We start from the raw sequence: 15779 nt of genomic DNA on the forward strand, positions 1-15779 counted from the left end.
TGTGGGACTTGTATTGTCAGGGAATGTCCTAAAACTATGGAATCACTTTGTCTGATAGCTAGTGCTGTAGCTGCAACTGACTTGAGGCACGCAGGCAACGCCTGGGCGACTGGATCTAATGTGCTCGAAAAATAAGCACAGGGCTTGTATTGTCCTGCTTGATCTTGTGTGAGAACAGATAATGCTGTACCTTCACGTTCAGTAACGAAAAGTGTAAAAGGCTTACTGTAGTTCGGTGTAGCTAGAACTGGAGCTTGACATAGGGCTTTCTTTAACTCGTTGAAACTAAGTGTATGTTCAGATGTCCAAGGGAGGACAGTCGATACGGCTGCCTCCTGTGTCGTTAACTGTATCAGTGGCTTGGCTAGAAATGCATACTGGGGAATCCATTGTCTACAATAAGAAGTAAGGCCGATAAAGGCACGTACCTCCTTCTGGGTTCTGGGCTGGGGAAGACTCGCTATTAACTGGATACGGTCGGGTGTCAACTGCCTACCCCTCTTGGACAGCAAGTGTCCTAAGTATACCACTTGCTGGACACAGAATTGAAGCTTCGAAGGTGACACCTTGTGCCCCATCTCGGCTAGAAAATACAGAACTGTAAGGGATGCTCGCTCGCAAGCACGTTCAGAACGGGCTGTGATCAGTAGATCATCGACATACTGGAGCAGCGCAGTGTCAGTTGGCATGTGAATATTGTCTAGTTGTCTCTTAAGTGCTTGACTGTAAATACTAGGGCTTTCTGTGAAACCTTGAGGAGCGCGTGTAAACATATAGCTCCTTCCATTTAAACAAAATCCGAAAAGAAACTGGCTGTCTGGATGAATTGGAACACTGAAAAATGCATTCTTGAGGTCTATGACAGTGAAAAACATGGCTTCGGAATCAATGGCTGTTAACAGGGAAGAGATATCTGGGACAACTGGGTACTGAGGAATAATACATTTATTAAGCTCTCGTAAATCAATCACTAATCGATATACTGGGGGTGCATTTGGATCAGTGCGTTTCATGACTGGAATGATCGGAGAATTACATACATTGGAGTCAGTTTCTACAACTACTCCTTGAGCCATGAGCTCGTCAATAATTTTGGATAAGGCTGCTACAGCCTCAGGTGGCAATCTGTACTGTCTGATTCGGGGTAACACTACACCTGGCTTGAGAGTCACACGATGGGGTGTGATTTGCATGTAACCTACATCAGTTGGACCTTGCGCCCATAAATGCTGCGGAACATTAGACAATCTTGAATCAAAATCTCGTAATACATAGTGACCCTTAAAGTCACGTAGGAACAGACGTATTCCCTCTGGGGAACAGCAAATAACTGCACCTAACTCTTTCAGTGTCTTAATGCCTAACAGATTTTCTGGACATGACTTAGTAAGTAACAGATCAGTAGTACGGGACAATGGACCTACTTCTAGAGTGACTGGCTTAGATATCTCATTAACTATTGGCTTTCCTGAAAATCCAAGGGAAACATTTCTTGAGCCTGAGAGCGGAGCCCCTGGAACTTCGGCATGACTAATTGTGGTCCTACTTGCCCCTGTATCGATCAAAAACTTTCTGTCTTTCCCTAATACTTGACTGTGAACATAGGGACCTTCTTGATCTACAGGTATCTCGATGAGAGGCAAGCCTACCTCCCTCTCTAGGCTGTTTCATGAATATGGCTGATATTCTGGGTACTCAGACTGTGCATACTGGTACATCTGCGATGTAACGTGCTGTGTTGCAGCAATAGGCTGCGGTGCGGGAACTGTCTGTTGTGCATTCTGTGGCTGAGGAATCTGTGAAACTTGTTCTTGTCTAGGCGGACGTGGTCTTTCTTTAGTCTTACCAGTAGCTATGTTATGTTTCAGAACTGCACACTCGTTTATAAAATGACCTGGCTGTTTACAATAATTGCAGTTCCCTTTAACGGGAGCTGCAGGATGACTGGCTTGATTCGGACCCCTCTTCTGACTGTCTTGAGGAACAGATTGTGCAACTAGCACTTTCATTTTCGTGTCTTTCATACGTTTTCTCTCGTGCTCTTGCTCTTCTCTGATTCTATTCTGGTGGTACTGGAGCATCTGGAGCATCTGGGACGGAGTATTAGCTTGCCAGGTGCTTTCGACTTTCAAAACTCGGTTTTTAATTTGTGGGCTTGAATTCTCGACTAATTTAGTAACAAAAAGGTGAGGGTATGACTCACTACTTGTCTTGAGACCACTATTAATACTGAAACATTTTTCAAACCTAGAATAAAAATCACTAATATCTTCATCTTGTTTCTGTTTACAGGCTGAGATTGCATCCCAGTCTTCCTTCCTCGTTGTCAATAATCTGGGTAAAACTTGAATCAATAATTCTGGTAATTCTTTACATTTATCTCCAAGACCGGTACCTGGTACTCGTGCCTTGTCTTCAGCTTCTAGAGCTGCCCAATCGATCTTTTTCTCTCCCACCTCCCATTCTTTTTCCTTTAGCTTTTCATACACCCCTGCGGGTAACAGGACCTTTAACATTTTAATGATATCTGGGTAAGTGTATTCTCCCATACGGAGCATGTCTTTTAATTCTCTATGGAACCCTGCTGGATCTTTGTCATGACAGGGAATTAATTTCTTCATTTCAAGAAGTTCCATCTTTGAAATCGGAGTGTATACAAACACTCGTTGCATTACGCCACCCGCCCCTTGGACTGGGTGGACTTCTCGTAACGGATTCTGTCTGTCTATGTAAAATGATTTACTTTCTGGGGGTGAGACATGAACAAAATGCGGGTTCAAGAACGTTCTATATCTGTGACGCTGTTCTAGAATGACACTAATTAAATCGGTACCTAGACCTCTCCATCTATACTGGAGTAACTCGTTCAGGATATCATGCAACGGACCTGGATCAGAGTGTTGACCCTCATACAGAGTAATGAGGTGTTGAATCATATACATACCCACCAGTCGCTGCTCGGCTGGGGGCAATTTCAGAAACATTTGTGCCACTATTTCGTCTGGAAAAGTGGTAGAATCAGTAATCCATCGGACTGCTGATCGGGCTAGTTCTTGTTCATGCATGGTACTTAACTCACTATAACCGATTCGTGATTTCAGAATATGATCGGTAGCTTGAAATACTTGTTCTAGAGAACCTAGTTCTGGTGCTGGATGATGAAAAACAGACTTGGGTTCTAGGCGTAAATGGCGATCTGGAAATCTGGATTTTCCTACATACGCTATTCTGGCGGAATTCTCGTCTTCCTCTTCAGGATCAGAGATACTTTCTTTCTCGCTTACTTGTGCTGCTTTACGCTGGTCGTGTAACCTTATTATTTCTTTACGGATTTTCTTGTACATACTCTCCATAGCACCGACGGTCTTGTGCTTACCCTCGGCTATATTATCACTCCACCTTGTCAGGATTCTCATTTCGGCGGGATCTTTAGACGGGTAATCTTGTTCTCTTATTAGACAATTGATCAGGAACTTTAATATCATGAGCTGGATCTCGGCTTTCCTTTGAGACATAATCTCGCCAATACTTTCTGGATCATCCCCTGTACGGATGAAACGATATATTCTGTCTAGATCTTCTTTCATATTCGGTAAGGTGACTAGATACTCGGTCACCCTCCTTACGCGTACGGAATATAAAACCATATTATATTCGCCTGGAACTGGATCATAGACACATTCGTTAAGGGTTTGCCTGATTTCTGTAACAGACTGATGTTTGGGCGTGCGCTGTAACGCTTGAGCATGTAATTCGAGTAATGTTAAACGCTTGTGTGGCGGCGGGGTTTGAGGAGGACCTCCTCCTGCGGCCCCTAAACTGGAGTCATCGACGGACATTCTTCGTGGCGGAGCGGGAAGTTGAAATGCTGGCTGGACCGGGGGTACCGTAGCAGGTACTCCGGTGTCTGGAGGAGCGGGAAGTGCCTGATTTATAGGGACTGTCGGAGCGCGAACAGGATTTGCATATTCGGGGACTGTGTCGTCCAGATAGGACGAAATAAAAATATCAGCTGCGGTCTGTTTGTGACGTAGCTTGGTCGGAATTAATGGTGGCGGGAAATTACTGGATGCCTCTGGGGTCGCTTTTGGCAAGCCCTCGGCAAGAAGAGGATACATACCCCTAATAAGGGCATGCCTCTGTCTGTCTGACTGTTCGGCTTTGACTTGTTCACCTATCTCGATTAATTCTCTTTCTTGGGCTCGTTCCTGGGATTCTCTACTTAACTCTGACTTTCTGACTTCCTTTTCCGTTCTTCTATGCGCTTCTTTACGCCATAACTCGATGGCATCTTTCTGTGACTGTCTGGCTTTCTTTTTCCATAATGCTTCTTCTACTCGCATGATACATTCGGCATCCCATGTACCCGATACGGGCCATCTATACTTTTCTTCTAACTGTTTGGTATACTCTACCCATAAATCTAGATATAATATGGCGCTTATGCCATGTTTCTGATACATAAAGTGACCTGGACTGTCCCTAGGCGGAACAGGAACTGCTGCTTCCAGCAGACCCTTTCTAGTTTTTAACTGACGTAACTTGGAAAATATAGGCATGACTGAACTGTAATCTGGACACAATACAATATACAATGAAAACACGAAATCACATCACACTCATACCACAACATTAAAATACATGAAGAACATTATAAATAACAGTTCGAACAGAATATTACCTGGAATACTGAGAACAGAAATAGAACAGATTTTCTCGAGAACGGAACAGACTAGAGTTACTGGATGCACTGCTGTAACAGTACGGAACATACCGGTCCCATAAAGGGACGCATCAAGACCCGTATCCACCTAGGTGAACACTTCGTTTGTGAGTCTGGGCACCACCAACCCACGGACCAGGAGTCAATTTAGATTGGTCCTGTCTAGATACTACCCCAGCAATGGTACTCACCGGGCAGCACGGAACGGAAGGCCTCGGACTGGACTGGACGACGGACGACGAACTTCGGACTTCAGTTACAGGTGGGCCTCCGGATACCTCGGACCTTGGACTCTCGGCTTGGGCTCTGGTCGGGACTCGCCGCGTTCCTCCACCGTCTCGTTCGGATGCTGGACCGCCTCCTCCGTCTCCTCCGTGGGCCTGAGGGATACTTGGAGCAGAAATATCTGCCAGTGCACGGTATGGTTCCGTCACGACTGCAGAGGGTCAGGGGGTCGGCGTGGCTTCACCGACGCGTGGGGAAAGGGCAAGTCCCTATTCGGGCGCCATTATGTGGTATATAAATAAATAATACCGGATCTATTTTTGGATGAATGAATGAATAACAGATAGCTCAATAAAATAAGAGTCAAGATTCGAGGTAGTAGGAGCTTTCTGCAGGTTTATTACAGCATAAGGACAGGATCAGGACAACCTGCATAGGATGACCCAGCAGCTGCTGGGGCTTGGTCTGGGATGAGCGCGCTAACTTTTAATAACAATACATCAACTTATATACATAGCGCAAACACATAGCATTACATTGCAGTAGGCGTAACAGTGGGTGGAGCAGAAGGCGTGACGCGTAGCAGTCGCGAAAGATAACAGTAAAAAGAGGTGTAACTGGGAGTATACTTAGACATGTGATGCAAACGTAACAGAATATGTCATGAATGGGCGGAAACTTTGGAGGGGGCTACCTAAGGAGCCGGGACCTCTAACCTAATGGTGCGCGAAAACTGGCAATGACGTGTTACTAGGAGAAGCTGGGGGCTACGAACTCTGTGCTAGGAGCAGAGACTAGAGTCTGGAGGGTCGGAGCGACATGTACCTAAACCCTATCTGGTATCTGGTGTTTAGGGAACATGTTGATATAAACTAGAAGTCATAAGGGGAAAAGCTAACTTGATTCTAAGACTGGACCATGCATTATTCTACATGTAGTGCGTGATGAAGAATATTAAATGACCATTGATACAGTATTTCTCTAACGTGGAGACGAGAAGGCTAGACAATGACGGAAACTATTGATGCAGTTCAGTAGCTTAGGAATGCAGAAGAGGAGGACTGAACTGATAGCTGGAACTATAACATACTTTTGGCAGACTCAGAGGCAGAGCCGGGCTGCACCGGGCACTGCGAGGCAGGAAGTAAGTGAAGGGTCGAGGATACAGGTGGGGGCTGTATCGCTCCTCAGCGAGGCTTTCAGGAGACAGGAGCTGAATCTGATGTCCGGGCCCTTTTGAGGCCTAGAAACGGGGACTTTATAATGGAATAACGTGCACACTGAGAAACGTGGCAACGTAACTTTACATAGGCCTGATATTCGTAGTATTCACGAAGACTGGAAGCTGACATACCAGAGGTGGACACAACTGTAATTGCGTCATTAATCAGACATGGGGAATATCATATGCATATTGGTCATGCACACATAACATATGATGGATGAGGCGTAGGGACACAGAACATGGCAAAATTTACTTTTCCACAGTCAGGGCTGGCAACGGTACCTCCTCGAGAAAGTCCAATTCTGCCTCTGGGTTAGGCGGATCCGCCTCATAGAGAGTGGCATAGAAGTCACTGAAAGCCTCCGCGATTGCACGGTCACTGGTGACTCTGGTGCTATCGGGCCCCTTCAGTTCCTTAACCTCACGTATCTGGGCTACCGTACGTAATTTGTGTGCCAGGAGGCGCCCACATCTATCCCCTCCAGTGTAGTAGGCATGTTTCAGCCATAAAGCTGCGTACTCCGCCCTGTCAATGTCAAGTGCAGCCAGTTGTTGACGGGCAGTCCGTAATTGTCTCCAAATTCTCGGAGCTCCCGTCCTTCTGTGAATTTGCTCAAGCTCTCTGGTCTTTTGGGTGAGTTCGTCCCGTTTGACCTGGCGCTCCTTATTTTCCGCGGAGGAAAGCGAGATAGATTGAGAGCAGCCCACTGCGTTGTAAGCATCGTATCCTCGTTATTGTTGTGGGACAGATAGTCCTTTACGGTGGCCTGGATTCTAGTAACCATGTCTTTCCTATAAAGCAAGGAGTCCCGGAGTCTCCACACCCTGCCTAAACGTGGCTCTCGTGGCCCTGTCAGGGTGACCGTGACCGGCGCGGTATCAGATAGCGACGCTGTTCCGATTTCTGCATTGGTGACAAGTGGGCGAGCCGCAGTGGAGACAAGCAGGTAATCTAGATGCGCATAGGTCCTACGCGCTGCTGAGAAGTGCGTGTAGTCTGTTTCGCCAGGATGAAGCTCGCGCCATGCATCAACAAGCCCAAGATCCCTCAAGCGAGCCAAACCTGACGGAGACAAGGCGCCCACCTGGCTAACGCGCTGACAGGAGCAATCTAGCAAGTTGTCTAGGACCAAGTTCAAATCACCCCCCAGCAAAATGTGACGGTCTACCGTGTCAGTCGCCTCTGTAAGCGCAGAGTGTATGAACTTTTCTTGGCCTTCATTTGGACCGTAAATCGAACCAATCGTGTAGTTTAGGTTTCCTAACGCAAACCTGTAAACCAGCAACCGGCCTTTAATTTCTGCCATCTTACCCAAAACCCAAACCCCTGAATGTGCGTGCCACCAGGATTGCTACTCCGGCCTTTTTCTCTGTGCAGGAGGAGAAAAATTGCAGTGGAAATTTGTTAGAATGGAGGCGGTGGCAGTCCCTAGCTAGGAGGTGTGTCTCTTGCAATAGGCAGATGTCAGCCTTGGAACGCTCTAGAAGCAAGAGTACCGCCTTACGTTTCACTGGATTGTTCAAACCTCTCACATTGAGAGTGAGTACAACCAAGTCACCCATTGTTGTTCAACGAAGTAGTGACTAGTAGCATATCATCAGTCCGGCGCCCCAAACCCGCACTCGCAGACCCACCCACCTCCCAGCATTGCCGCCCTTTCCACCCCTGCTGCCTCATCTCTTCATTCAGCCCGTCGACCATGAACCACGAGACCCCCCTCCCCTTCGCCCAACCCCAAAGAACTCACCCAAGGATCCACCCCCCTCCCCACCAACTGCCAACTATCATTGAGTGTCCAAAAGAAAGTCATAGTCTCTCATCCAGGGATGAAAAGTAGTAAAAGGAAATAAAGTAAGGTAGTCTTACTGGATTGTCCGGGAGCTTCTCTCCCGCCAACGACCAGAAGGCCAGAGAGGACAAGTGAATCAGACGATGTCCTGAGGCGGTCATCCCGTGGGGCCCGAACTACCATCTGTGGCTGCAATTTCCGTCACCGGAGGTTTCGTGACTCGTCTCCTGCGTCGCTGTTGGCTCCATTGTGGCCTCCTCCCCTCGGTCTCCGGCATGGGCCCCTGGGCCTCCGTATCCTCTGTCAGTGTCTCGATGCCAAGCAGAGAGCAAGCTTCAGCCACCGATCGGAGTTGGTATTGCTTATTTTCCAGTCTGAAGATTAGACGGAAGGGGTGGCCCCAACTGTACAGAATACCCTTCTGCTGTAGGAAGGAGGTAACCGGCTTGAAGAGCCGGTGTTTGTGCAGCGTAAGCGCCGCCAAGTCCTGAAACAGCAATGGCGACGTGCCCTGAAATGCTATCGGATGTGACTGGCGCGCTTTGTGAAGAATTTCCTCCTTAGTGCGGTAATCCTGGCACACACCAGGATGTCGGGCGGTGGGGCTGTTGCCGCACGGGGCGGGCCAGTCCTGGGGGCCCTGTCTAGCTGCAGGGGTGAGTCTAATGGCCTCCCCAGCACGTGGTTGAAGAGTTCCTTGGCATAGCGAAATACATCTTGAGTAGCGTCAGATGTGGCCACATTGCGAATGCGTATGTTATGCCGCCTAGAGCGGTTTTCCAGGTCTTCCAGGTGAAGCTGCAGATCCACCTGTTGATCGTGTAGGCAAATGATCTCCTGTTGCTGAGTTGAGAGTTCCGTTTCCCGCTCGCCGCCCTTGGTCTCCAAATCCGCCACCCGTTCGCCTATGCCGTCCATTTCGCGTCGCACCTCTCGAATCTCACTGGAGAACTCAGTCTTAAGGGTTTGGATGTCGTATCTCAGGGTGGCGAAGGGGGACTCCAGGAAGGCCTTCGTAATGGGTTCCGCACCCTCCTCCAGGGCCTGTTCCGCGTTCTTCGGTGCGAGGGCCGTGGCGTCCTTCAGCTGAGGGGAGTGCGATTTAGCAAACATCTCCTTCACTGTCTTGCCTCGGGGCGGCCTACTCGTGGACATTCCTCCGTTGCGGGGGCCCAGGCGCCCCTTCCTCCATGGCCCCCTGTCTGGTCGCTGTTCACTAGTCGCGGCGAGCTTGCCACCAACCGTTGGGCCCCCCGCGGGCTATTCTCTCTCAAAGACCCCTCCTCAAATCGTGGCACAGGATCGTGGCACGTCTTTCCCGTCTCCCGCTCGGCTCCCAGCGGCAAGCCAGACGTAGAGCCCAAGCTGTGGGATCAGGACCCTTGAGGAGGAAGAAAGTTCGGGCCGCCTGGGAAGCTGGGTGCCGCTTTTATCCGCCGAGGGTCAGGGGCCGCTGGTTCCAGGACATGTGCCCCCCGGGCGGTGACTAGGGCCAAACAGCTCCAGGTGAGGGCCCCTGATGCGCTCAACAGGCTTCCCCAATGAAGATCCTCGGGGGGCTCCGCTCGGTGCACAGGGAGGGAGGGGATGCCCCGGGACTGGGGCCCTCACGGGGGCCCAAACAGTTCAACATAGGCAGGGCCCAACAGACCCCGGGCCGAAATGCCCGCCGGGAGGCTCGCTGACCCACACACCCCCACACTGCTCCAGGGCCGCCTCGGCGCCCCCCGCCTGTCGTGCGCAGGGGCCGCGCTCACCTCCGTGGTCCTTGCGTGCTGCCGCCGCCATCCTCCGCTGTTTGCAGGGCTGACGCACTCGTCCTGTCGCCAGGGCTGTTTCTACCCCTCGTCCGTTCCCCCGGCAGCACCCGCAGGAGGCTCCGCACCTGGAACAGTAGCTTGCGGATGGGCCCCTTCTCAGGCCCGGCTGGGTACCTCCGCTCGGCTGCGCCTTCCGTTGTACTTCGGCCTCGCTTTCAGGACGGAGGGGGGGATGGGCTCTCCACTCCTCCGGGCCATTGTTCCGTGGCGCTTCCGTCCACGGCGCCCCACGAAGCTGCTTGCTGGTCCGCTCCGGTGCTAGAACGGCTCCGGCAGCCCAGACCAGTGAGTTCGGTCAGAAAAGGTGCCGGAACCGGTGCCTAATTCAGGCCGTTGGCAGGAGCTGTAGCGAGACGCATCCGCTGACTCCGCCATCTTGGACACGCCTATTTGCTTCTTTTATTGGTAAAGTAAGTTTCAAGTGCATGAATGGTATGACTGAGAGAGCCAGGGTATAATAATTTGAAGTGTTTGCACCAGCGCTAATGTAGGACGAGAGTTATAGCAAAGATATGAAAGGGGTAGCGATAATAAATATGTGAAAGGGCAATAGTGACACCAAAATAAGCCACCTATTTATAAAACTGACATGGAAGAAACACTAAAGGTTAGCTTCTGAAATTGTAGCCGATGTTAAAAAGTTTCTTGTTGTTGGCAGATTACCTGCGCGGGGGGACCCCAATGGATTTCTAGTCCATCTCCTTAACCACTCGGCCGCAACAACTGACTGTAAGTTTTGTGCATAATAATCTGTATGAAAGTTTTCAAGGTGTCCCACAGCAAATTCCTGATATTCTGCAATGCACTTTTAAAAAATATTGTTTTTTTCAGCAGGCACATTCTCTCCTAAAAACAAAAATAAGGCTACATCTTATAATCATGTGTGTTTAAATAATTTGTCTTTAGATCGTTTAAATATTTTAAAGGATCTGTTTTTAATAGACATTTTACAAAAACAACTGGTACATTCGGTAATTCTGTAAAAGAAAAACCCAACTGCCGTGACATTGCCAACCACAATGCCGTGACTCGGATTCGAACCGAGGGTGCTGCGGCCACAACGTAGAGTACTAACCACTATAAGATCACGGCAAGCTACTTGGGCTCAATAACATACAGTGACATGGAGAATTTATAATTCGGAACACTCAGGGAACTCCTGTGATAGGCTGAATGTGTTCATTGCTTCCTCATTCCTTATACAAAGGCTTTGTCTCCTCAGTGGTTAATAGGCTGAAACCGTTTCCTGGCCGCCTGCTTGTGAACTGCCAGGAGTCAAAGATCACACATACACTTGTGGGCCTGTGATGGGACAGCAATGCAGAGAAACACACCTGGCGCAGATCTTCTATTCTGTCTAGTAGACCTGCATCTCCCCTGTACCTCCTCAAGCCATCTGTATGTGAAGCAAGAAAGAGTTAAGGAGCGGTCCATCTACACTTTTATAGGGAGGATGCTGCCGTGAGCTCCTCCCAGCTAATCACACAAACAGCAGTAAAGCAAGATAACTACACAGTTAGGGGGGACTGCATGGTTAGGTTTTTGAGGAATTATTGAAACTGACCTCAGTGACCCATGATCAGAGCTGTGGCTAATGACTGCGTGCCTAATTATGATGAAGCAAGCACCATGGCTCGTAGGGGCCCCACAACACGCTTTTCTTAGCTCATTGAATTAAAGTATAAACCTCTGCCATGTATGAGTGGTAAAGGCTTGTTAATTTGGTTTCTTTTCCAATTCACGTCTGACAACAAGAGGAAGGAACATTGGGGCATCAGAATCTTTGGAAAGTAGCCACCAACCTCAGAGAAAGAGAGAAAGAGGGAAAAGGCAGTATGAGGTGTGGGGAAAACAGCAGCAGGTACAAGGAGCTCAAATGAGATTAATGGCGCCTAAATAGAGCACGTAAAGGAACAGTTACAAATCTAAGAAAAGGGAAAGAAAGACTAGGAAAAAAACACGGAAAGAGCCTGTAGATAAAATTCTCTTCCTGGGACAGCAGGCTAAGAGAAATTACACAGGGAGCAGTTAAGCTTGTAACACGGGGAGCATAGAAAAGAAAATGCAGTTTTATGAAGTGTGTTTGCCTAATCCAGCAAGCACTTTTGTTTTATTTTTCTATTTGCTTCTTTTATTGGTAAAGTAAGTTTCAAGTGCATGAATGGTATGACTGAGAGAGCCAGGGTATAATAATTTGAAGTGTTTGCACCAGCGCTAATGTAGGACGAGAGTTTTAGCAAAGATATGAAAGGGGTAGCGATAATAAATATGTGAAAGGGCAATAGTGACACCAAAATAAGCCACCTATTTATAAAACTGACATGGAAGAAATTCTAAAGGTTAACTTCTGAAATTCTAGCTGATGTTAAAAAGTTTCTCGTTGTTGGCAAGATTCGAACCTGCGCGGGGAGACCCAAATCGATTTCTAGTCCATCGCCTTAACCACTCGGCCACAACAACTGACTGTAAGTTTTGTGCAAATAATCTGTGTGAAAGTTTTCAAGGTGTCCCACAGCAAATTCCTGATATTCTGCAATGCACTTTTTAAAAATAATGTTTATTTCAGCAGGCACATTCTCTCCTAAAAACAAAAATTGCATGAGTATATCTCTAGTTTGGAAAAGGATAGGCTTTCATGCATACTTTCATGTGGCACTCAAGTTTTTGGGACCCTATTGCACTCTGTTTTCGTGCTTCTTTTAGTCTTTGGCCCATATTACAGAAGTTTACCATCTTTGAGTATTTGAGGCTCCTTTGTAAGTGCTTTATCTTTTTTACTTGAAGAGATATATAATAAAGGGGTCAGGGAAAGATTGCATTTATGGAAGATAAAAGAAGGCACACTTGTCTCACCAAATGCCGTAGAGAAACCTGATGTTTTACTCATGTTGTCCTTAGTTTGTTTTTGTTAGACCTTGCATTCTTAAGGTGGCCTCAACCCTACCTTATTGCTTTTCACCTACGCATTTTGCTGTATCTTTTTGTTGGCCTTAGGACTCTGATCACTTTATCGCTACTAATCAGTGCTGAAGTGCACGTGCTTCTTCCCTAATCATGTGTGTAATTGGAGTATACCTGACTGACAGATTTAATTTACTTGAAAGCCCCTTGTAAAGTGGTATACCATATACCCAGGAACTGATTGTGCCGCCCAAAAAAGTAGCATTTCAAACCTGTCTCAAGCCTGCTACTGCAGTGCCTGTGCTGCAGTGTACTGCCACTTCGACTTGCCATTTAAAACTACTTGCCAAGCCTTAAACTCCAATTTTATTACATATAATTAACCCCTAAAGTAGGCCCTAGGTAGTCCTAGGGGCATCATGCTATGTAAGAAAAAGGTAAGACATGTACTGTGGTAGTTTGCCTGTCCTCGTAGTACCAAACAGTCTATTACATTTTTCACTACAGTGAGGTCTACCCCTCTCATAGGTTAGCATTGGGTATTCCCTTATACTTTTTGGGGGGTAATTCCATATCAGAGAGGAGAAGCTTTATTTATTTATTGATAAATCCTATTTACTGGTGAGGTTGGATTTAACTTTACTATTTTATAAATTCCATCTTTAGAGAGTGAGCATTTCTCTGCACTTACTGCTCTATTTGCCTGAAAACCTGTCTCCAATTGACGTCTGGATTGGGCTGCGAGACAGCTACATTTGTGCATTCGCTCTAGACAGCCACAACACAGCTCACTCAACTGCAACTGCATTCATCTGCATTCTGATTGGCATGGGGGAGAGCTCCATTTCCCCACCGCAAATAGGTTCAAGAACGATAATGTATGTCAGTAGGTACAATATAGCTACATCTTATAATCATGTGTGTTTAAAGAATTTGTCGTTAGATCGTATAAATATTTTAAAGGATCTGTTTTTAATAGACATTTTACAAAAACAACTGGTACATTTGGTAATTCTGTAAAAGAAAAACCCAACTGCCGTGACATTGCCAACCACAATGCCGTGACTCGGATTCAAACCGAGATTGCTGCGGCCACAACGCAGAGTACTAACCACTATACGATCACGGCAAGCTACTTGGGCTCAATAACATACAGTGACATGGAGAATTTATAATTCGAAACACTCAGGGAACTCCTGTGATAGGCTGAATGTGTTCATTGCTTCCTCATTCCTTATACAAAGGCTTTGTCTCCTCAGTGGTTGATAGGCTGAAACCGTTTCCTGGCCGCCTGCTTGTGAACTGCCAGAAGTCAAACATCACACATACACTTGCGGGCCTGTGATGGGACACCAATGCAGAGAAACACACCTGGCGCAGATCTTCTATTCTGTCTATTAGACCTGCATCTCCCCTGTACCTCCTCAAGCCATCTGTATGTGAAGCAAGAAAGAGTTAAGGAGCGGTCCATCTACACTTTTATAGGGAGAATGCTGCCGTGAGCTCCTCCCAGCTAATCACACAAACAGCAGTAAAGCAAGATAACTACACAGTTAGGGGGGACTGCATGGTTAGGTTTTTGAGGAATTATTGAAACTGACCTCAGTGACCCATGATCAGAGCTGTGGCTAATGACTGCATGCCTAATTATGATGAAGCAAGCACCATGGCTCGTAGGGGCCCCACAACACGCTTTTCTTAGCTCAATTAAAGTATAAACCTCTGCCATATATGAGTGGTAAAGGCTTGTTAATTTGGTTGCTTTTCCAATTCACGTCTGACAACAAGATGAAGGAACATTGGGGCATCAGAAGCTTTGGAAAGTAGCCACCAACCTCAGAGAAAGAGAGAAAGAGGGAAAAGGCAGTATGAGGTGTGGAGAAAACAGCAGCAGGTACAAGGAGCTCAAATGAGATTAATGGCGCCTAAATAGAGCACGTAAAGGAACAGTTACAAATCTAAGACAAAGGAAAGAAAGACTAGGAAAAAAACACGGAAAGAGCCTGTAGATAAAATTCTCTTCCTGGGACAGCAGGCTAAGAGAAATTACACAGGGAGCAGTTAAGCTTGTAACACGGGGAGAATAGAAAAGAAAATGCAGTTTTATGAAGTGTGTTGCCTAATCCAGCAAGCACTTTTGTTTTATTTTTCTATTTGCTTCTTTTATTGGTAAAGTAAGTTTCAAGTGCATGAATGGTATGACTGAGAGAGCCAGGGTATAATAATTTGAAGTGTTTGCACCAGCGCTAATGTAGGACGAGAGTTATAGCAAAGATATGAAAGGGGTAGCGATAATAAATATGTGAAAGGGCAATAGTGACACCAAAATAAGCCACCTATTTATAAAACTGACATGGAAGAAATTCTAAAGGTTAGCTTCTGAAATTGTAGCCGATGTTAAAAAGTTTCTCGTTGTTGGCAGGATTCGAGCCTGCGCGGGGAGACCCCAATGGATTTCTAGTCCATCGCCTTAACCACTCGGCCACAACAACTGACTGTAAGTTTTGTGCAAATAATCTGCATGAAAGTTTTCAAGGTGTGCCACAGCAAATTCCTGATATCCTGCAATGCACTTTTTAAAAATAGTTTTTTTCAGCAGGCACATTCTCTCCTAAAAACAAAAATAAGGCTACATCTTATAATCATGTGTGTTTAAATAATTTGTCGTTAAATCGTTTAAATATTTTAAAGGATCTGTTTTTAATAGACATTTTACAAAAACAACTGGTACATTTGGTAATTCTGTAAAAGAAAAACCCAACTGCCGTGACATTGCCAACCACAATGCCGTGACTCGGTATCGAACCGAGGTTGCTGCAGCCACAACGCAGAATACTAACCACTATACGATCACGGCGAGCTACTTGGGCTCAATAACATACAGTGACATGGAGAATTTATAATTCGAAACACTCAGGGAACTCCAGTGATAGGCTGAATGTGTTCATTGCTTCCTCATTCCTTATACAAAGGCTTTGTCTCCTCAGTGGTTGATAGGCTGAAACCGTTTCCTGGTTGCCTGCTTTTGAACTGCCAGAAGTCAAAGATCACACATACACTTGTTGGCCTGTGATGGGACACCAATGCAGAGAAAC

General features: G+C 46.8%; 2 non-coding genes across 2 annotated transcripts; both read right to left on the reverse strand.

The window, feature by feature from the left end:
* Positions 1-12161: 12161 nt before the first annotated feature.
* TRNAS-AGA (transfer RNA serine (anticodon AGA)) lies at positions 12162-12243 on the reverse strand. Its single transcript has one exon. It is a non-coding gene; the product is annotated as a tRNA-Ser (tRNA).
* A 2851-nt stretch (positions 12244-15094) lies between these two features.
* Positions 15095-15176, reverse strand: TRNAS-AGA (transfer RNA serine (anticodon AGA)). Its single transcript has one exon. It is a non-coding gene; the product is annotated as a tRNA-Ser (tRNA).
* Positions 15177-15779: the final 603 nt, after the last annotated feature.

This window comes from Lissotriton helveticus, chromosome 12 (genome assembly GCF_964261635.1).
Source record: "Lissotriton helveticus chromosome 12, aLisHel1.1, whole genome shotgun sequence".
In the NCBI taxonomy this organism is placed as follows: domain Eukaryota; kingdom Metazoa; phylum Chordata; class Amphibia; order Caudata; family Salamandridae; genus Lissotriton; species Lissotriton helveticus.